We start from the raw sequence: 24,074 nt of genomic DNA, 5'->3' as shown, positions 1-24,074 counted from the left end.
TTAGATCTTATGTCCACACAAATTACAATTCAACATGAAATGCTTAGATGTTTTTATTTCTCCACAGACACAAAGTCCGTGTTCTATTAGTTTAAACTGATGCAATTTGTGCACCAACCCATGTCCGTAATTATAGGAATGTGGCATGTAATCCAAATTGCAACCATGGCTTTTGCTTTATGTTTATTATGTTTACATTCAGGAAAAACAAAAAGTCCTTCCCTTATTCACATTTTCCCAATCTACACCATAAAGCCATTATTTGTTGACCCATTCTTGCCTTTTCTGATTTCAGATCTTATTTAGAATATATTCTATTTTCTTCTGGATATGATATTATTCCCATAATGGTTCTATTAATATTATGCTTTGTACAATGGGCTTACAACCCACCAACAAAACCACATACTGAACAGGAATCCTCCCAGATATTACCTGCAAGGCCACGGAGGAAACAGTCAGAAATGCATGAGTCAAACCAAGAAGAGCAAATCTCTATGCTTGTATCAAATGCTTCTGAATTATAACATTACCAATTCTATGAGCCCAAGCCCCAGAAGCATAGATCATGATAGGGATAAACAAGCATTCATACAACAAATTTAATGATACCCCAATTTGCTCTAACAATCCTCTAGAGCTTGGCATATTCTTATCATATTTTTTAGATACTTAACATATTCTGTACAAAAAAAAAGGGGGGGGGGATGCTCTTCAAGGTACAACCTCAAATATCCAGTTACATAATGCTAATGCCAGAATGAGTCTTCATGAAGCCTCACAGTGGGGGCTTGATTCATACCAAGTCTTCCTTTTAGAAACATCTGTACAGTCTTATCCTTTGGAATCTATAATTTATAGATACTGCTCTATATACTTTATATATTTTAAGCCCAATAACTGAATTTCCAAAAATTCATCTAATATAATATTCCACGCAAAGGGGCCGATCAACAAGCCTTGTGGACATCTTCTCTTAATATTCTTTGTTACTTGAGTATACATGGTCTTAATAACCACTTCCCCGTTATAAAAATAACTTCTAAACTCTGAAAACAGGTTCTGTGAACAATCAGTTTTCTCATCCTAGCCAAGATGCCTTCACACCATAGTCAGTCAAATTCACCTTTAAAATCTACAAAAATAGCAAGCACATATCTTGAATTACTCTGCTCTATAGTTTATATGAGCTGATGAATCGCATCCTCAGTAGACACATTTTCTTAAAACCAAATTGGTTCTCTGAAGGCAGACCTTTGGTATTGTATTTAATCATCAACTGGTAGATCAATAACCATTCATATACTTTGCCCAGCACCAAGAGCAGAGCAATAGGACGGTATAGTACGATCCAGTGTCATTTAACAGTCAGTCTGTACTTTTAACTATTAATTTTATCTGAGCATTTTTCCAACATTGCAGGAAGATACCTTCTTGCAAACATCTATTTAAAAGATTAATATACAGATCCGATTTCGACTCATAAGAATTCTTTAACACAACAACTATTTTGTCCAGACCCAGTGATCTGCCATACCTTGCATTCCTTATTGCCTCAGTAACTTCATCTACTGTAAATTTTTCTTCAATGTTTCCTGAAACATAATAGGCATTATTCAAAACAATGTCTTTGTTCTATATTTCCATATCTATTTCATCATCTGGAAAGAGATCATCCAGTAACCCTAGGGGCTCACATGTGGTGAGTATGGGCTTGGCAAACCCAGGGTCCTGAGCTGGATATCATCATTCTTCTCTTTCTCTCTCTCTCTCTCTCTCTCTCTCAGGGTAACTTTGGAATTTTTTTTTGGCTGATACAGCATAAGCCTCCAACTTCCTCAGACCACCCAGGAAGGGAGAAAATGCCAATGCATGTTGTTGTTGTTGTTATGGAGGTTTAATGGCACATAAGCTGCTAAGGCTATAATGTGCCTATTCACTTATTATATTAAAACATGAGTTTTCCATAAATCAGAAGAAAATCTGAAATCAGAAATAATTAAAAAGCCCAGTTTGCCTGAGAAAGTCAAAAAATTCAGAAATATTTGCCTTATCGCCAATCAGATTTTCAAGAGTTATTGGTTTATGAAGATTAACCAGTGAGATCAAGGATAAAGTTCTGTCTTGTTTATAATAGGGGCAGCCAATAAGAATATGTTTTACAGTCAAATTGTTAGAACAATGTGTACATTGTGGTGGATCATCTCCTGTGAGTAAATGAAGGTGGGTCAGATGAGTATGTCCTATTCTTGCCCTCGAGAGGACTACTTCTCGTCTCGATGTACGGACACTGGAGCGCCAAATTTTCGGGTCTTGTTTAAACTGAAAGAGTTTATTATTAGTCTGAGAGTGCCAGAGTGCTGTCCATTGTGATAGGCAAGCAGCATGAATGGTTAGTGCATAATCTGATGCTGGAACAGGGATGTTGGTTAAATCTAAGGTAGTTGGATTTTTTGCAGCTTTATCGGCCAGTTCATTGCCTAAAATACCGGAATGTGCTGGAATCCAGCAAAAAGTGACCTGTTGATTGCGTTCTTTAATTTGCAGTAATAAGCTTCTGATTTCATCTATTGTATTGAAATTGAAATTGAAAAATAAATGTTTCCGAACTGGGATGAACTATGCAATGATGAGAAGAATCAGAAAGCTTAGTTCTGAACCTTATATTTATTGTAAATATTACTTCTATTTTAGTACTTTCATTAGTTAACGAAATACAAGTTTGTTCACTTGCAAAGACAATTTATTGGTAGATTCTGGGTTATCTGTGTAAATCATGAATGTACATAGTTTAAGTCTATAAAGAACCTTATTATTATTAAATATGATGATAACAGTAATTGGAAAACTGCTAAAGAATATCCACTGCAACAGTACAATGTCAGCATTAACAAATGAAAATCACGTGCGGTCTCTGTCTTCCAAACGAATTTTGAAAACCTTTCATTTCAAACATAACTTCGGTGTCTTTCTTTTTTGAAAAGTATTGTGAAAGCAATGCAAAGCACACAGTAAGCCACAAAGTACAGAGTCATTACCAGCCTGATACAGGAAAAAAAATATATATAATAATAATAAAAATAATGCATGCAACTGTTTCTTGACGTAAAAAACAAGACTGAAAGAATTGTAATGGACTGTTTTTTAAAAACGAAAAGATCGTTCTTCGCATTTTCAGTGTGTAGTGCATCTACTAATACAAAATCAAGAAAATTCATCCATTGGAAGCCACACTGGAAACGGGAAAAAACTGGTGTAAATCTGATAACACTGCAATGTGCATTTGATTTAAAAAAAAAAAAAAAAAAAAAAGGAAGAAAAAAAGTTGGTTTTATTATTATTATTATTATTAGCCATATGGTGCAAGGAAGGCTGAGGCTTATGGTGCACCAGCAAAACAAAAATTACTGAATTACCCTGAGAGAGAGAGAGAGAAAAAAGTAGAAGGGAAGTATCAAGACAGAGAAGAATGATGATATCCAGCTCAGGACCCTGGGTGTGCCAAGCCCATACTCACCAGATGTGAGCCCCTTGGTATTGTAATTGTTTTTAGGGACAATATCGGTACAGCACCTTTTCTGGATGTATATTTGATCTTCTAACGAAATTTCAAGAAAATATTTCTATTGATAGCTGTGTTACAAACTTCGAAGACTGGTGTCTTCTCATGAACATTCGTAAAATCACACAACACTAATCCTTTACTGCACGAAAAGTACTCCGTTACAGTGTGGGTAGTGGAGAATGTTTTCTGCTTCAAAAGGACCGAAAGCACTCATCAGTATTCCATCAGGAAACAATGTCAAGTGGTGGGAAGACAGTAACAACAGGTGTTTTATTCTGAGAAGTCCCGTGCGGTAAAATCAAACAGGAAGTTACCCTTTATGTTAATGAAAGTAATCCTGTAAGACATCAAGTCTTAGAAATACCTTAATCTCTGAATAAGAATAGCGGGTAGAAACAAAATAATTTCACAAACAAAAAAAACAACATTCCAGAAATATTTCAATTAGTGGGAGTTGGCCTGTCATGGTACAGCATATAAAGCATAGATGCAAACATCGATATTGATGTATTGATTTCCACATCATGGTATCAAATTTTGCATTTTTACCACATTAACATTAGAAGTTCATCAAAACTCTATCCACATTTTGTAAAATAAAAAACTTCTCGGGAGACTTCTGTGTGTTTCAAACATAATATAAAACTGTCATGTGTTTAACCTATTTGAATTTTCTGGATGATGCCACCACCTTCGTTTTCTCTTTCTAACGCAATCAACGCTATACATAAATGCATCCAACTTAAACGACATCTATCTTGAAACTGGGAATAGAAAAAATGAGTCACTGGTGATATCCAATGAAATGTTAGAAGCACCTCATCTAGTTTGAAATGATCTGAAGTTAGGAGTGCTATATGAACTTCGCTATTTTAGAGGCGTTCATGACGTTAGCTTATGCTCGCACTTTAAGCGCTCGTCTAGTATAGCCCTTAATGTCATTAGTGCCAAAGTATACATTGGCACAATCACTATAACCAGAGCTTACTGTACTACCATTAATAAAAAATAAAAAAAAATCAGCCTTTCTAATTATTCTGGATAACCGACATTCTACTGTACTTGGATTTTAGGAAAGATTTTGATACTGTTGCACATGAAAGGCTACTGTACAAATTGGAGCAGTATGGCATGAAGGGAAAGTTGCTACAACATATAAAAGGATGGTTGAGTGGAAGAACACAGAGCGGTAATCAATAGACACTTCTCTTTGTAGACTAATGTTATTAATGGAGTTCTCCAGGGTTGTTTTCTGTAGCTATCAGTAATAATGATGAAGGTGTATCAGGATTAATGCCTAAGTTTGCAGATGATATGAAGGTTGGCAGGGTTGTTAATGACAATAATGATAGCTGGTGTTGGTGGTAGTGGTTTACAGTCACAATCATATTTCATACACACACACACACACACACACACACACACACACACACACACACACACACACACACACACACACACACACACACACACACACATTACAATTTCAATAAATTACTCCACGTTTGCCCAGCAGGCTATAAAGACTGTTGTTACTATTAACAGGATTATTGAAAAACACTTCAGTCATTCTACTTCAGCAATTAACAAATTAATGAAATACTGGGGCAGCTAAATTTCAAGAAGCATCAATTAATTCAAGATGTATCTTCAGTAACTTCTGATCCAGGGAAAATAATGGAGTCATTGGTTAAAGAAGCAATGCAGGATCATCTAGACAAAACTGCAGTCATAGTTCAGACACATCATGGGTTTGTTAAAGGAAAGTCTTGTCTGACAAATTTCATTCAATACTATGATGTGGTCACAAAGGAGCTGGATGCAAAAAAAAAAAATAATTTTGATATCATATACTCGGATTTTTGGAAAGCTTTTTGATACTGTTGCATATCGAAGACAAATTGGAGCAGTATGGCATTAAGGTATTTATCAATGAAATTGATGAAGGTATATTAGGGTTAATGTCTCAATGTGCAGACGATACAAAGGTTGGCAGGGTTGTTAATGAAAGTAATGATAGTACACTACTGCAGCAGGATCTGGAAAAGTTGAGGAGATGGGCTGCGAGGTGGCAACTGAAGTTCAATATTGACAAAAGTAAAGTATTGCATATGGGTAGCAGTAACCCCAGAATAACATACCAACTGGGTGGTACGACACTCAGGGTAGTGGAGAATGAAAAGGACCTGGAGGGTAATTGTGCAGTCAGATATGGTTTTCTGAGCAGTGCAGAGAGGCTGCAAGAGTACCTCATGGTGCCTTGTCAATGATATTCATAAATTTTTCTAGCAGGGATAAGGAGGTGATTGTCTGCTTGTATGAGGCAAAGGTCAGGTCACACCTTGAGTACTGCGTACAGGTCTGGAGACCCCATTTTAGGAAGGATGTAGAGCTGCTGGAATGAGTACAGAGAAGGGAAACGAGATTGGTGAGTGGAACAAAGAGTTCTGTTACCAAAAAAAGGCTTATGTCTGCAAATTGCAACATCTGGAGACTAGGCGCCTGCAAAGTCATCTAAATGACCTTGCAGGTGCCTAGTACTATGTACTAGGCACCTTTTGGAGAAAGGCTTAAGTTTTGCAAATTGCAGCCTCTGGAGACTAGGCACCTGCAAAGCAATCTGATTCAGATGTATAAGGCCTTGAATGGATTGAGCAGGCTCAATGCTGATGGGATTCTTCCTCTTGCTTAGATTACAAACCTGAGGGAGGCATAGATCAAACTGAGGAAAGGCAGTTGCAGAATAGATGTGCAGAAGTTTGCCTTTAGCCAACAGGTAACTGATTGCTGGAACAAAAATCCATCTGTTGCTGTGGTAGTTGATAGCTTAGATAAATTCAAGGGAGAACTAGACAAACATTTAGAATGAATGGATCAGTGAAATGGGAAGAGATTTTTTTTTTTTTTTTTTGGCTGATGCTGTATAAGCTTCCTTTCTTGCATCACGTGCTTCTACTAATGCTAATTGAGGTGTATAAGGCCTTGAATGGTTTGAGCAAGCTCAATGCTGATGGGAGTCTTCCTCTTGCTCAGATTACTAATCTGAGGGGACATAAATTCAAATTGAGGAAATTCAACTATAGAATAAATGTGTGAAAATTTTCCTTTAGCCAGCGGTAAAATTAAACCATAGACATCACGGGCCTTTGTTTCAAGGTTATAAGCCCAAGATTATTTTGTATGGCTGTTGTAGGCACTTTACTATGTATGTCTCATAAGTAACTTTCTAATCTATTTTTTTATCTCTTTGACATGCTCATACTCATCTTACTCTGACTTTTCAGTTATGCAATCTCCTTCCTCTCCCTTTGCCTATTCTTATCTTTCTTATTATTACATTAGAATCAGAATTAACCTCTTTATTTTTATCAGTTCCTTTAGATTTTTGCCTTCTTCCTATTTGTACCTTTCTCTTGTGTCCCCTGTGTGAGGTCAGGGAGCGATGACGGCCTTCCTTTAATGAGTATTCTGAGAATACTTCTCCCTGAGAAGACCTCCATTTCTGTCATCTCTTCTACCTGAGTCAACATCTCTTTATCTATTTCCTCACATTCATCTTCAGTAACATCGCTAGTAGCCATCAGCAATTCTTCACCTAACAAGTCTACTTCACTAGAAGAGGACATCAGGAGTAGTAAAATGTATAACATAAAAAAGAAGATATTTACAAATTAAAAACCAAAAATTAAATACGACAATTGGTTAATTATTTACAATATTTACAATTTACAATGTAGAGGAGCAAGGAGCTCTCAGTCAATATCAACCCAATCTCAAATGGAATTGTAAAACATGAGGAATTGTAAACACAAGAAGAAACACACCAAGAAATGTATCTTTCAGCAAATTAAGTTTAATAAGCAGTGGTCTCAGGAGCATTCACCACAAGGGGACAGAAACACACAGATTTGAGATCACTTCTCTCCCTGCGTCAAATTGCCCGTTTAGCCGAGCAGAGATCCACCCCCCTTTTTCGACCACCCCAGACTACAAGGAAGTTGAGCACCTAGTCTATGAGCAATACAATCCAAATACAATAAGCAGAATGAGAACCAAGCAGCGGTAAAAACAGCTATGCTCACTGCAAACCAAGCATTACCCCACATTAGTCCCTGGGACTTCTTACCCCCAAGCATTACTCCAGATTAGTGGATATAAAAAGAAATATAATTTCTAATTATTAATTTAACTTTTATAAATCATCACAACATTTAGCCAATATTTTCATAATTATAAAAATATGTACACAGAGATATCCTGTAGATTATCCTTTAAGTATATATGGCAAAAATATAATTTAAAAAGTTTTAAAATGAAAATTTAATAGAACTTTAATAAAAAAGTTTAAATGTCTTACAATAAGTTTTTGTTTTTTTGAAACGTATTTTAAAAAATTTAAAGAATTTCAGGGCTAGATTTGTTTCTGCCACTTGACCATACTTGACTGAATTTACACAATAAGTGCATATATATGTGAATCAGATCACAAATCAACAACAATAAATCTGCAAATGAAATCAATAATATTGTATGCTGATGTAATTATAAAGGATTACTATTTTATTTTTTAATATTGTGATCAATATTGATGGCCAGGTGCAGAATAGAAATGTGATGCATTTGGAAATTTTATGTCATATCAGTTGCCACATTAGTGATTTCTGTATTTGGCTTGCCAAGCTGTGATAGTTGATCATTAGCACTAAAAAAATGGCAAGACTTATAAAACTTAAAATAACAATCCCACTTCCATGATCAAACAACTTTTTATTTGGCTCATGCTGTATAAGCTTGCTTTCTTCCATCATTTACCACTACATTGAGAGGGCGCTGAATCTCTTTAAAAGTTACAGCTGTCAGTTACAGGCTCCGCAAAAACGATAAGTGTTTGCCTTTTATTTACATGATTGTTATTTTATATTGTACTTAATACGTAGTCATATAGTTATAGTTACGCTGGTTATTTTTTATTTTTAATTTAGATAAAGAGTTTTTGTGGATTTTACTTACGATAGGTAAAACCGTTATTTCGTTCCATTTTTGTAGCCATTGTTTTTGGATATAGTGGTAGGGAATTCAAACTTTTTAATTGAGGTAGCTAGGTAGCTCTAACGCTTAATTATATAGCAATACGCTTCACTGTTTCTATTTAATAGTTTCTATTCAAATACTATTGATATTTAATTTATTGATTTTATTAATTTAAACTACCATGCCCCAGACTAGAGCAGCAAAGCAACGGGCACAAAGTGGCAGGAGTGCTGTGACTCGGGGGAGAAATGAGGGGGGCAATTCTCCAACGCATCACAGCCTAAAAAAATGTGCAACTTGTGAAATGTTTGCCGAACTCTCTGGAACGGAACATGATATTGCCATGGGGGATGTCTTTGTGTGTGCGCAATGTAAGGAGTGTAAGGAAATCAGGCGACAACTCAGCGTTGTTATGGGCCTATATGAGAGTTTGAAGGACAGGGTGGATGCCCTCGAAAGATCTAAATTGAGGGGCCCATCAGGCTCTCAGCTGCCCAGATCAACGCCAGAGCTTGCACTTGGTCATCACGCAACACAGCGGCAACCCCTAAGGCAGAATGCGCTGGTCCCACAGGAACTAGTAGTTGTTGGTGACTCTATTGTCAGGGAAACGAGGAACATCCTTTGTAAAAAGGATAGGTGGAACAGGACCAGGGTATGTCTGCCAGGGGCAAAGGTTGATGACGTTGTAGAGCGGATATCATCTTTCAAGGGCACAAAAGGTGATATAGTTGTACACGTTGGCACTAATGATATTAAGAGTAGGAGACCGGCGGAATTACTCAACAAGTACAGGTCACTGTTGAAAAAAAGCCGTGAAATAGGGTTGAATTTGAAAGTGTCTGCAAATTCTGCCCAGACACGATAGGAGGGAGTACATGATGAGAGCCTTGTCGATCAATTCGGCCCTGGAAAGATTGTGCAAGGCTCAAGGGGTAGAATTTTTTTCAGCCTGGACTGTACTTGTTAACAGGAGAGATTGCTTCTACAGGGATGGGATACACTTAAATAGAAAGGGTGCAAGAATATTTGCTGATGCTATCGAGACAGTGTTAGGTGGGTCGGAAAACTGCTAGTTTGGGGGGATACAAAGACTAATAGTTTAACAGTAACCGCAGGCAGAGGTGAAAGTGATTCTTGCACAACTTCTATTAGAATAAGAAGCGACCTGGAGCGAAGGGTGTTGGGGGTTTCAGGGACGGATGGCAGTCATCATGGAATAGTTGGGTATATGGGATGTGTTAGGGTAACAAGGAATAGGCATAGGAGCATGTATGCTTGCATGTATACCAATGCTAGAAGTATAGTAAATAAATTTGATGAATTTGAAGTGTTGGTCAAGACATCAAAGGCGGATATTGTTGGGATAGCAGAGACGTGGTGTCACAAAGATATAAGGAATGCAGAACTGGAATTTGGGGAGTACAATGTGTACAGAAAGGATAGACAGGACAGAAAGGGAGGGGGTGTTATGCTGTTAATTAAGAAAAACATAAAATCAAAGGAAGTGCACCCAGTTAATATAGATGAACAGTGCTCTGTTGAGTCAGTTTGGTGTGAGATAAGCACTGCGAAAGCAAAAATAAGAGTAGGAGTGTGTTATAGGCCTAATGACTTGAATGAGTACAATGAACAATTGTACAGAGAAATAGAGTGGGCCAGTAAATCAGAATGTCTTATAATGGGGGATTTTAACTTCCCAGATATTGACTGGAACTTGTGGGTTGGTCACTCACATACTAGTCAGACTTTTGTGGATTTATTGGATGATTGTTTTCTGCAGCAGCATGTTCGAGAGGCAACCAGAAAAAGTAACACTCTTGATCTGGTTATCAGCAGTGATCATTCGTGTATTAAGAATTTGCAGATAAAGGAACCACTAGGTGGCAGTGATCACAGTGTGCTGAAGTGGGATTTACTCAAAGAGGTAACTACCATTAGGGGTAAAGGAAAGGGTTTTTGCTTCCGTAATGGGGAGTACAGTGGTCTCAGACAGTTTTTAAGTTCTGTACAGTGGGATCAACTGACGATGTTACAAACAGTAAATTCTAAGTGGGAAGCATTCAAAGAATTAATCGTGGAAGCTACTAGACTTTATATACCGATTAAGAAATATCGTTCAAAGTTTAGGCCTAAATGGTTATCAAATGAACTAATGAGACTCGTGACAGAGAAGAAAAATGCATGGGATGCATATAAATTATCAGGTGACGCAGAAGCCTGTGGCAGATATAAGCTAGTCTGTAATCAGGTCACAAAGGAGGTTCGGCAGGCGAAGGCGGATTACGAGAAATCTTTGGCAAAAGATGCTAAGAAAAACAGCAAGGATTTCTTTACTTATATAAACTCTAAAAGGAAGGGGATGAATCTGATTGGTCCACTTGACATCGATGGTTCGACTGTTGATGATCCTGCTCAGATAGCAAACTAACTGAATGAGTATTTTGCATCTACATTCACACGTGAGGAATTATTACAATTTGAAAATGGAAGAAGGTTATCAAATTGTAGCAGTGTGCTTAATGATTTTGTAATAACTGAGAGCAAAGTGGAGGAGAAATTGTTGAAGTTAAACATGAAGAATTGAAGTTGAAGTTAAACTGAAGAATGGGATCTATCCAGTTATTTTAAAGGAGGCGGCAAAGCAACTAAGCAAACCCTTAGCCATAATTATGAGAGCATCCTTGGACTCAGGGGAGGTTCCCACGGACTGGAGATGTGCAAATGTGTCCCCAATTCACAAAGGTGGATCGAAGGGTGACACGAGTAATTACAGACCAGTTAGTTTAACTTCTGTTCCGGGTAAAATAATGGAGTCACTGGTTAAAGATGCATTGCAGGATCATCTAGACAAGACTGCAGCAATAATTCAAACACAGCATGGGTTTGTTAAGGGAAAGTCTTGTCTGACAAATTTGATTGGTTATTATGATGTGGTCACAAAGGAACTGGATGCAAAAAATAATTTTGATATCATATACTTGGATTTCAGGAAAGCTTTTGACACTGTTGCGCATGGAAGACTACTGTACAAATTGGAGCAGAATGGTATTAAGGGTAAGTTGCTAAAATGGATAAATGGATGGTTAAGTGGGAGAAGACAGAGGGTGGTAATCAATGGGTGCTGCTCTTCGTGGACTAATGTTATTAGTGGAGTCCCACAGGGTTCGGTGTTGGGTCCACTGTTGTTTTGTGTATTTATCAATGATATTGATGAAGGTATATCAGGCTTAATGTCGAAGTTTGCAGATGACACAAAGGTTGGCAGGGTTGTTAATGACAGTAATGGCAGTGTGCTACTGCAACAGGATCTAGATAATTTGGGCAGATGGGCTAAGAAGTGGCAACTGAAGTTCAACCTTGACAAATGCAAAGTACTGCATATGGGTAGAAGTAACCCCAGAGAAACGTACCAACTGTGTGGTACTACACTTAAGGTGGTAGAAAATGAAAAAGACCTGGGAGTAATTGTGCAGGCAGATATGAAGTTTTCTGAGCAGTGCAGACAGGCTGCTAGGGCGGGTCATGGGGTTTTGTCAATGATATATAGGAATTTTGCTAGCAGGGAAAAGGAGGTGATTGTCCCTCTGTATAAGGCAATGGTCAGGCCACGCCTTGAGTACTGCATACAGGTCTGGAGGCCTCATTTTAGGAAGGATGTAGATTTGCTTGAGCGTGTACAGAGAAGAGCAACACGATTGGTGAGGAGAATGAAGGGATTCTCTTACCAAGAGAGGCTTAAGTTCTGCAAATTGCAGTGGTTGGAGACTAGGCACCTGCGCGGTGATCTGATTGAGGTCTATAAGGCCTTGAATGGGTTGAGCACGCTGAATTCTGATGGGATCCTTCCACTTGTTCAGATTACCAACCTACGGGGACATAAGTTCAAATTAAGAAAGGACAGATGTAGAATAGATGTGCGGAAATTTGCCTTTAGCCAGCGGGTGGTTAATTGCTGGAACAAACTTCCATCTGTCGTTGTGGAAGTTGATAGGTTAAATAAATTTAAGGAGGAACTGGACAGGCATTTGGAGGGAATGGTGTGATTTTTTTTTTTTTGGCTGATGCTGCATAAGCTCCTACACTTGCTTTCTTGCATCATGTGCCACTACTACTACTACTACTACTAATACTAACACTGACCAAAAACTTGTAATCCAAATTACATTATCCAACACACTTCAAATTGAAACATTAACATTCAAGATATGAAATCAAAACCAAAAATAAATTAATATTAGACATCTACATCCTTCTAGAAGTAATTCTTCCAACCAGTGCCATACGTTTTTATAACAAACTTATGGCATTCTCAGAAAATGCTTAAACCTATTGTTACAAAGTATTAATATTAGTAATGACCATATGGTACAAGGAAGCCTGAGGCTTATGCTGCACCAGCAGGAAAAAAAAAAAAAAAAAAAAAAAAAGAGTAAAATAATAATAATAATAAATTTACATAAAATAAATAATAAAAAAGAAGGAAATAGACAACCTATGCATTTCTCTTCTCCCTTAGGTAACTATCCAGCTGACTTTTAAATTCCCCAAACTATCAGCCTCTCCCACCAATGTAGGTAACTTATTCCAATAATTTATAACTTGCTGGCTAAAATAAAATTTCCTGAAATTCAGTCTAAACTTCTCTCCCCATAACTTTAATTTATGGCCTTTAGTTCTAGAATCATTTATAACCATAAAAATTTCATCCTTATTCATTTTTCTTTTAACTCTCAGAGCCTTAAACACCTCAATTAAATCTCCTCTAAGGTGCCTAGTTTCCAAACTGTGCAACCCACATATTCGAAGTCTTTCCTCATACAGATGCCCTTTTGCCAAACTCACCAGGCGAGTTACCCATCTTTGGACCCGTTCAAGAAGCTCGATGTATTTTTTTAGGTGTGGTGTCCATACTTGAACACAGCATTCCAAGTGTGGTCTAACAAAAGCCTTATATAATGGGATCATGAGGTCCTTATCTCTGCTAGCAAATGTTTGATAAATCATCAATAGGATACAATGTATGGCTGTAATTCGTAATTCCTTGTAACCTGTCTACAATGCTCCGAGAACTTCAGGTCTAACTTATCATAACTCCCAAGTTCCTTTTTTCCACAACTAATTTAGTTCAACTCCACCAAGTGTATAGGTTGTTTTGGGGTTGCTGTTCCCCAGATATAAGACCCTGCATAGCTTCCACTTTTCTGACCATCCCTGAAGTCTATCTAGGTCACTCTGAAGAAGCTCTGATTTTTCCAATCCAACAGAATCTCTCCTGTCAGTGATGCTCTCATAATTAGCCTTAAATGGTTCAATGAACCCATTTGCCACCAGCCTTAAGATTATAGGGTATATGCCATCAACTCCAGGAGCCTTACTCGCTTGTAGGCTTGAAAGTTTGTTCATTAAATAATCATGTGAAATTTAAATATCATTTAATTACATATTTTTCAACTTCACTCCCATAATTTCTCATTGCCATAAAGGGTTTTTCTTCTGTAAAATCAGTGCAATTAAACTGGTGCAATTTGCATGCACAATAGGTGCATGCAAAATATATAATACTCAGATCTGAATTTTTACATACTTCTGAAATTCCAAGAAAATCAGAAGTGCAGATCATAAGTCAAAGAATATACTGAAGGAATATTAAAATTCATATTTATATCATTCTTGTCATTTTAATTTTCAATTTTTTTTTTAAATAGTACATGCCATGCACTATTGCTGAGTTAAAAAGAAGGCTGCAGTAATCATATCAAGATTTTTTTTTTAATTATAAAGGTCAGATTAGTGAAATAAATTAAAGCTCAAGAAAAAATATATATTTTCATAATATATATATAATATAATTAAAATTAAAAAAAGACAGTACGAAGGAAAAGCACTGTAAAAAGCGAATGCTTCAAAACCAAATAAGAAAGTGTGTGTGAAAGAGAGAGAGAGAGACAAAAAAAGAAAATTTTGAGAATAAGATTAGTGTGGAAAGAATACAAACATAAATTTAGAATATTTTAAATAAAAGGCAATTATACATACTAAGTTTAAAAACCAGTAAATTATAAATTTAGACTGGCTGCACTCCGACAACACTGAGGTCAAATAATATGAAGTATCACAATAAAAGGGATCGTAAACTATTAACGAAAAACCAGATCTAAAAAAAATAAAAATAGAGAACAGCTCACCATTGTATCCCTTATCATTGGAAGGCCACAAGACAGTAGTTGTGGAAATAATGCTATAATTTCCACATATCATATTTTTTAAATTAAAAGATAACAGTGTTATACATATAGGTACTAGGTTCACTTAACCCACAATTGGTTGCACAATGAACTGTTACTGAACCCACAATTGGTTGCACAATGAACTGTTACTGTCACTAGGCATGAGATCCAAGTGACCCCATGCACATGCAGTTTTAAGAATCAGCAAGAAATAATTCAAAACTGTTCACTTTTTGATGCTATCTTTTTTTTTTTTTTTCTTTCAATCTATTATGAACAACTATAAAAAATTCTTTTTTTATATTAAAAATTTTTATATTAAAGAAATAATGGATGGGTGAAATGGGAAAGATTTTTTTTTGGCTGATGCTGTATACAGCTTGCTTTCTTGTATCATATAATGCTAATGTATAAGTATACATTAGCATTATATAAGTAAAGGTATACATTGGTTAATTCTAATAATGTATACCTTTAATTCTTTTTTGAATATAAAACCCTTTCCGTGGAGCTTTAGACCTGTTGGTAAGTGAAATGTAAATCAAAAAAATTGTGCATTATTTATTTTTTTTTATTAAAAACCTCAAACACGAAAAGGATTAGAATCTATAATATTAAGTACAGTAGACTCTCGATTTAATGGACCCTGATTTAACAGACTTCTGATTTAATGGACAAAAACTTTGTCCTAAAATTTAAATTTAGAACCTTTTTTTTTATTTGCGAATGTAACATGCTAAAAGGTTGGGTCAATGAGTCAGCATTACCTTATCATGCATTCGGTGTTGGACTCAGAGTATTATATCATCTAGGTGAGGGAGGGGGTTAATAGAGGGGGAGTGATTAGCGGTGTGAGTCAACACTGTCAGTCTTCCGGTGCAGTTCGTCCTATTCTATTGTTTACGTTTTGGTTGTTTTTGCATTTAACATAATTGTGATTTTTATATATTTTATAATAAATACGTAATATCTGTCAATCATTATGGCCACGTGGGATAAAGAAGTAAAGTGTAAATGTGTTAACTTGAGTATTTCACAAAAATTAGAACTGACTGAGAAGCTTGAAGGTGGTGTAACCGTTGCACGTGTGTGCGAGATTCAGAGTCAAAAAGCAAACGGTTTCAGACATTCACAAAAATAAAAAAAAAAAAAAAACTTGGGGAGTTTGCATTAAAATGCAGTGTGGATAGTTGTTCCAAGACTACTTCTGCAGTTGGTAGTAGAAAACATAAGAAAGTGGCCGAAGATAAAAACCTAGAGGAAGTAGTGTACAAGTGGTTTGTTCAGCAGTGCTCAAGTGACGTTGTTGTTAGAGGTGCTGAGTTAAAGTCAGCTGCTGAAAGGCTTGCTAAGCATATGGGCCTAAATTTCAGGGGGAGTGATGGATGGCTGTGGCATTTTTGAAAGAGCCATGGCATTGTTATCACAGCTTTATAATGCTAACAAGACTGGGCTTTTTTTTTTTTATCGTACTGTTCCTGAAAATACCCAAGCTTACAAGTATGAAACAAGTACCTCTGGTCGCAAGCTAAATAAGGAGCAAATTTCAGTTTTATTTTGTGCAAATGCCAATGGCTTGCATCGGCTTAAACCTATGGTAGTTGGTAAGGCAAAAAAACCTCATGTTTTAAAGGATTTAATGAACCAGTTACCAATGACATATTCTCACTCCTGTTTACAAAGGATATTTTCTGTGACTGGTTCTTTAACTATTTTATTGCCGATGTGCAACGCTATCATACAGATGTGCCAAAAATTCCTTCTCATGAAACAAAGGCTGTTTTACTGCTAGATAATGCACCTGTTCACCGTGGTGCTGAGAGGTTAGTTAGCACTAGCATTAGCAAGGGCACATGATGCAAGAAAGCAAGCATATATAGCATCAGCCAAAAAAAAAAAAAAACACACACACACACACACACACACACACCCTTCTCATTTAACTAATCCACTCGCTCCAAATGTTTGTCTAGTTCTTCCTTGAATCCTTCAACCTCTATGACAGATGGAAGTTTGTTCCAGCAATCAACCACCCACTGGCTAAAGGCAAACTTCCGCACATCTATCCTACAACTGTCTTTCCTCAATTTGAATTTATGCCCTCTCAGGCAATTATTCTGAGCAAGAGGAAAAATCCCATCAGCATTGAGCATGCTCAAACCATTCGTTGTTGTTGTTTTTGGTTTTTAGGAACATTAGCAACTAATTTGCACATATTGCTCCGGAGATATGCGGTGGTCATTCTCTGACCTTTCCGCATCCTCCGTATTTGGTGGTCACGGGCTCGAACCCCGGTCTAATCAAGAAGCGTGTGGTACGCACTGCCACTCCTGCCCACCTGGCTACGGAGGCGCCTTGCTCAAACCATTCAAGGCTTCATGCACCTCAATCAAGATCACCTCACAGGTACCTAGTTTAGTTATTTCAGACACCGTAATTTGCAAAACTTAAGCCTTTCTTCATAAGAGCAACCCTTTGTTCTATTCACTAATCTTGTTGCCATTCTCTGTACTTGTTCCAACCCAGACCTGTATACAGTACTCAAGGTGTGGCCTGACCATTGCCTTATACAAGGGGATAATCACCTCCTTATCCTTGCTAGAAAAATTCCTGTATATCATTGAAAAGACACCATGAGCTACTCTTGCAGATCATCTGCACTGCTCAGAATACTTCATATCTGCCTGCAGAATTACCCCCAGGTCCTTTTCACTCTCTACCACTGTCAGTGTAGTACCACACAGTTGATACGTTACTCTGGGGTTACTGCTTCCCATATGCAGTACTTTACATTTGTCAATGTTAAACTTCAGTTGCCACCTCTCAGCCCATCTGCTCAACTTTTCTAGATCCTGTTGCAGCAGTGTACTGTAATTAGTGTCATTAACAACCCTGCCGACCTTCATATCATCCGAAAACTGGGACATCCTGATATACAATCATCAATATCATTAATGAATACAGAAAACAACAATGGACCCAACACTGAACCCTGGGGGACTCCACTAATAACATTAGTCCACGAAGAGCAGTGTCCATTGATTACCCCCCTCTCTCTCTCTCTCTCTCTCTCTCTCTTCTACCACTCAACCATCCCTTTATCCATAGCAGCAATTTGCCTCCAATGCCACACTGCTCCAATTTGTACAGCAGTCTTCCATGTGCAACAGTATCAAAAGCCTTTCTAAGATACAAATATATGATATCAAAATTATTCTCTGAATTCAGTTCCTTTGTGACTACATCATATAGTATCCAATCAAGTTGGTCAGACAAGGCTTCCCCTTAATAAACCCATGCTGTGTCCGAGCTATAACTGAAGTCTTGTCTAGATGATCCTGCTATGCTTCTTTAACCAGTGCCTCCATTAATTTCCCTGAAACAGAAGTTAAACTAACAGGTCTGTAATTACCTGCGTCTCCCTTTGATCTTCCTTTGTGGTTTGGAGTCACATTTGCACATTTCCAGTCCATGGGCACCTCCCCTGAGTCCAAGGAAGCTCTCATAATTATGGCTAAGAGTTTGCTTGCTTCCTTTGCTGCCTCCTTTGATATAACTGGAGAGATTCCATCCACCCCAGGTGCCTTTCTTGTGTTTACCTTCAACAATTTCTCCTCCGCTTTACTCTCAGTTATTACAAGATTATCTAGCTTACTGCCAGAATTTAATACACCTCTGGCATTCCCCTCCCTGAATAACCTTGAATAATTAGCAGGGATGGGAAAATTAAATGTGTTTTTCTGCCTCCTAACACTACTTCACTGATACAGCCAATGGATCAGGGTGTAATCATTGCATGTAAGAGGTTGTATAAGAAGAAGTTTTTGAAAGAGGCGATGGTTGTTTTGGAAGAAACAGAAGACACAGAAGAAGATACAAGAGGCAACAGGACACTGCAAAATTTACATGCATACATCAGATCTGCTATCTGCATGGAAAGATATGAAGATTACTACCTTGGCCAATGCTTGGAAGAAGTTGTTGTATGATGTAGAACCTGTAATGGACTCTGAGAGAGTTAAGGCATCTAATTTTCGGGATACTTTTCTGAGGTCCGGCAACAAAATTGCAACTGAGAATGATGTGGAACAGTGGTTCTAAAATGATGAAGGTGATCCAGGCTTTCAAATTTTTTCTGAGGTAGAGATTGCAGAAAATGTTCTTCAAGAGGACCATAATGATGACAAAGAATCAGTTGCACCTCATCCTCAATTGTCTGTTATAAGACAACATATGGATGACATCATACATTATATTGAATCATCATCAGACCATGATGTGTTTCCTTATTATGAACATTTTAGAGAATTTCGATCTACAGTAATAAGTAAGCAGCACCAAAGTGTAAGGCAACTGAAGCTTGATGATTTCTTCAAGACCACTTCATCAACTGGACCTGTTTCACAAGAACCATCTACCAGCAAGGAAGTAACACCTCCCCCTCCATATGACAGTTGTTTCTAACTCCGAAAATTGTGATTCTTTCAATTAAGTTAATATTAATATTATGTATCTTTTTTAGCGTTTTTTTTGCGTTTTTTATTCAATGGAGTTTAAGAATTTCTTTTCCCTCTAAAATGGATTTAAATGAAAAAACTAATGTTCACATTGAAAACAACTTTGTGTGAGCTTTAAGAAAAATATAAATTAAAAATAAAGTAGTGGAAACACTCCATTAGTTACATTGTATAGTTTTTGACATGTTTAATTAAAATAAAATTTGGTTCCTACTGTAAATTTATTTTTATATTTTTAACAGATGTTTTAGTGGCACGTATAAATAAATAAATTTTCTGTTTATACTCTGGGACGACCAAACGGTCAGAGGAGTTCACAAGATAGACAGAATACAAGAAACAGCACCGTATTCAGCAGTCACGAGTTTGAACCCTGGTCACTCAAGGCACGTGTACTTATTCACCCGCGCGTCTGACCACTAGGCTACGGCAACCTTATAAATGACTCAATGTACATTATAATAATATTTTATTCATACTTATACATTATAATAACATTTTAATACATCCTGTACATTGTAAGTTCATTATTAATATATGTTTTTAAAATACATTTAACAGACTTTTGGCAATAGTGGCTACTCCTCCTCCCAATTAATCCGTTAAATTGAGGGCTACAGTACTATTGCATGGGTTGAAGGTTGACAGGATTAAAGAAGATACTTGTTCATATTAGACTTAAATTTTTGTAGACTGTAATTTTCAGAAAATACACGTGAAGGGATGTTGTTTTCCAGAAAATTGAAGTTAAAGGGATAAATGAGGAAGAAAAGTTAGTTTTGTCAGTTTGAAGTTGAACAGTAAATGGGTGTTGACTGGTTGCAGCATGTATTGAACTGGTTCAGGGTGGGGGTAAGATAGAGATAGAGAGAGAGAGAGAGAATTATAAGAAGCAAATTCAGAACAATCCCCATGGATGTATCTACATAAAAGACAGGCAGTAGAAACAGAACATCTATGAGACGGAGAGTGGAAACTTTGTAAGAGATGAGTCATTAATTAACCTGATTGTCCTCTGAGTGAGTAGCTGTTTAGAAGAAAAGTAATGCCAAAAGTCAGAGAAAAATGTTTTTTTTTAGATGCAGAGGAAGCAATATTTATATTATGCCAAGAGAGACGAAGTCAGGGTAATTCTAATAGAGATATGTGATGATATCTGGAAATCATTAGCATTAGCATTAGTAGAGGCATTTGATGCAAGGAAGCAAGCTTATGCAGCATCAGCCAAAAAAAAAACCCACTTCCACTTCACCCCTCTGTTCGTTCAAAATACCTGTCCAGCTGAGCCTTAAACTTATTTAGGCTATCAACCTCCACCACAAGGGATGGAAGTCTGTTCCACCAACCAACCACCCGCTGGCTAAAGGCAAATTTCCGCACGTCTATATGGCTGGTGCATAAGCACCAGCCATATAGACGTGCGGTGTTCTAGTGTTGTCATATCTAGTGTTGTCTAAGATAGGCATAGGAGCAGAAGAATTCTTCTTGCAAGATATAAGACAGAACCTAGTTTCAGAATTAAATTATGAATTAAGTTATCTTTGCCCCATTGGAGATCAGCATTTAAGGAATTGGTAGCAGATATTCGAGAAGTGAAGCTGTTTTTGCAAGGCAAGGTTTTTCAGACTGGAAGGTGGAATGCAATATGTTATCATCAGCAAAACTATGGATATGATTTCCAATCAAGGGAAGGTCATTAATATACAAGAAAAAGTGTGGGAGAAAGAACTGAACCTTGGAGAACACCAGCATTAGTGAAGAAATTAAAAGACAGGAAGTCATCTACCATCACTACAATGAGTGGTTAGAGAGAAAACTGGATACTCAATTGCAAAAAAAAAAAGTTTGCAATATATAAGATGTAAGCTTTTATGACTGGACAAACGGCCAGTCAATAACAGAACAGCCCCATAAAGTGGGTGTACCAAACAAAGCTGCTACATGGGCTTCAACTACTGGACACCAGCCATATGCTTAAATGTCACAAAAGCCAGAGAGTTTAACTACTGGAGGAGCTGCCATCTATCATAAAGCCAGCACACTTTTTAAATAATGTACAAGAGAGAGAGAGAGAGAGAGAGAGAGAGAGAGATGTCCACTCAACATGCACATATAATTAGACTAGACTAAACTTGATCATGAATTTTTCCTGTTTGCACAGTAACAAAGAGAGTTTCCAAAATTTTCAGTGATGAAATCATAGAAAACACTTATCAACAACTACTGAGAGTTTCGGTTGTGTGAACTGAGTACAGTAGGAGCACGATATAGTTGAAATCGTGCTGGACACCTGTGACCAGCTTGGAGTTAAGAGATATGAGGTGATGCAGAGAAAAAAGCTGAAAGTTAGGAATGAATTTAAAAATGTCTGCATCTGTATCATGACATGACAGGAAGGCAGTCATTTAAACTAACAATAAATTTAGCCTTGGAGAGACTGTACAAAGCTCGCAGAATAATCTTCTCAGCATGACCTATGCTTGTTAACAGAGAATACTGGTTTAACAGGAATGGAAAAAAATTGAACAGAAGGAGCACAAGAACATTTGTTGATGCCACACAGAAGCAGTGTACAGTGCTTTTAAAAAGTGATCATTTTGGCTGATAACATTTAATCTAGTTATAAACAGGCATTCTTAAATTCCATCTACTGGGACATGAAGTAGCCTGGAAAGCAGAAGTGGAGGGGGGATTACAAAGTCTACTTGAGGAGATCTTTACTGAACATGCAAATCTATGGGCTATGTTACTGTTATGGCCCAGTGCGGCAGGGTGGTCAAGTGTGAGAGTGCAATAATGCACACACACATTTGAGTGGACCATGTTTCAAGCCTATCTGACTGCTAATATGGTTAACACTTGTATTCAATGTAAAAATAGTTATTGTACACTACTGGAGTGCAAACAAGAACACGAACACACACACACACACACACATATACCTGTGTGCACAAATTCCAGAAAGAGAGTCGATAAATTTGATGAAGTGCAGTAACCTCCCAATTTATGCAATACAAAAAAGCAGTCTATAAAAGTAGTTCATAGAGTGGCTGAGGTAAAGAAATCCAACACAAGAACCACGTTAAACTTTGGGAAACTTATCAGACAAACTGGTTTGCAGCTACTGCAGTTTCTCCCTGCATTCTTGGTAAACAGAAGACACAGGTTATCGGTAGCAGCAGTAGAAGTTGAGAACGATATACTGATTGACACGTAGGAGTCGCAGACAATGTAATGATTAGTTTTTTCTCATTATTGAAAGCAGATTATTGGAGTTCATGAGTGTTTTCACTATTAAAAAAACTATATTACTGATTTCTTTGTACGTTTTTAAGGTTAAGTTTCCTAACCTTAAAGGATAGGTTAGGAAAAAAGGAAAAGGTTTCTTTATTTTCCGTTATATTTCATAACCTGCCCTTAAATGTTCAGTTAGGAAATAATAGGAAAAGGTTTCCATATATTTCCTAACCTAACCTTAAAGGTTAGGAAAGGAAATAATATGAAAAGAAAGAAAGATTCTTTAAATATATATATCATTACGTCAGTGCAGGGCCAGATTTAAACTTGTTGTGTCCCTAAGCTATAACATGTATGAAGCCCTTCTCTCTTACAGTTCACCTGTGACAATATTAAAAAAAAGGATTTTTTTAAGATGGAACGAGGCCCCTTGTAATGTGAGGCCTTAAGCTGTAGCTTGTTTAGCTTATGTGTAAATCCAGCCCTGCATCAACAAATCACTTAACGCTAGGGTGTTATTGTCTGTCACACCTACGTGTCAATCAGCATATCGTTCTCGACTTCTACTGCTGATACTGATAACACGCACTGTCTATTTATCGAGAATGCAGGGAGACACTGCAGTAACAGCAAACCAGTTTGTCCGCTAAGTTTCCTAGTATTTTGCTGTGGCTCTTGTGTTGGCTTTCTTTACCTTCACCCATAAAGCAAGTTATATCATTATATCTATGGAAAAGAGATATAATAATATAAACTTGAGGAATGCATTTGAAATATGATAACTGGAATAACCATAAGATTTATATTCTTACAACAAAATTTAAAAAATTTTGTTAACAATAACATTTTAATATAATAATATCTTTATTGCAATATATAGCTTATGTGGATTGCATTTGGGGAGCCTTACAGGTGAAAATGAAGTATATAAGAACCTTTTTGCGTAGAGAAAAAAATCCATTATAGCACTGGAGTTTAGTACAATGGTTTTGGAGTCATGTACACAAGATTATTATTGTATAATTTAAACAAAAATAAAGAGTTGCAGAAGTAACTTTTCTAACTCATACTTACAATTGGTTAACCCCTAGCCTCCTTCTGCAAGTCACACACTGCAATGTGACTAATGGATTGAAACACTTTGTACTTTACAAGGCTGCAATAAAATTATTAAAAGCAGCTTATTTACTCACTTGAAACATGAAATGATATTGGAAAGAAGAGTAAACAGTTTTCTAGGACAATAACTTAAATTATTCTTCAGAAATCACTTTTATCTAACTGCAGATAATGACAGTACTTTGCACTATCAATGTGCTTGATAGTACATGTCACTAAAGCATTTTCAACATGTTTGACAGGTGCATTATGGCCACAGAAGCCGATGCGCCAACAACTAACAAAAAAAAAAAAAAAAAAAAAAATGTTTGATAGTACAAGTCACCAAAGCAGCACTTTCAATGTGCTTGGCAATACATTTCACCAAAAATATAC

The 24,074-nt window shown here is 36.9% G+C and overlaps 1 protein-coding gene across 1 annotated transcript in view; it reads right to left on the bottom strand.

Moving 5' to 3' along the window:
• Window positions 1-23,730, bottom strand: part of LOC150084576 (uncharacterized) — a 434,502-nt gene extending 410,772 nt beyond the window's left edge. Inside the window, exon 1 of the mRNA XM_090376289.1 lies at window positions 23,655-23,730. The gene's annotated coding sequence lies outside the window, so the exon portion shown is untranslated. The remainder of the gene's footprint in view (window positions 1-23,654) is intronic.
• Between the last annotated feature and the right edge of the window lie 344 nt (window positions 23,731-24,074).

This window comes from Mastigoproctus giganteus, chromosome 6 (assembly GCF_048544385.1).
Source record: "Mastigoproctus giganteus isolate SK-2022 chromosome 6, ASM4854438v1, whole genome shotgun sequence".
Classification (NCBI taxonomy): domain Eukaryota; kingdom Metazoa; phylum Arthropoda; class Arachnida; order Uropygi; family Thelyphonidae; genus Mastigoproctus; species Mastigoproctus giganteus.
Note: the sequence above shows the minus strand (reverse complement) of the source record. Positions and strands in the feature narration are given on the sequence as shown.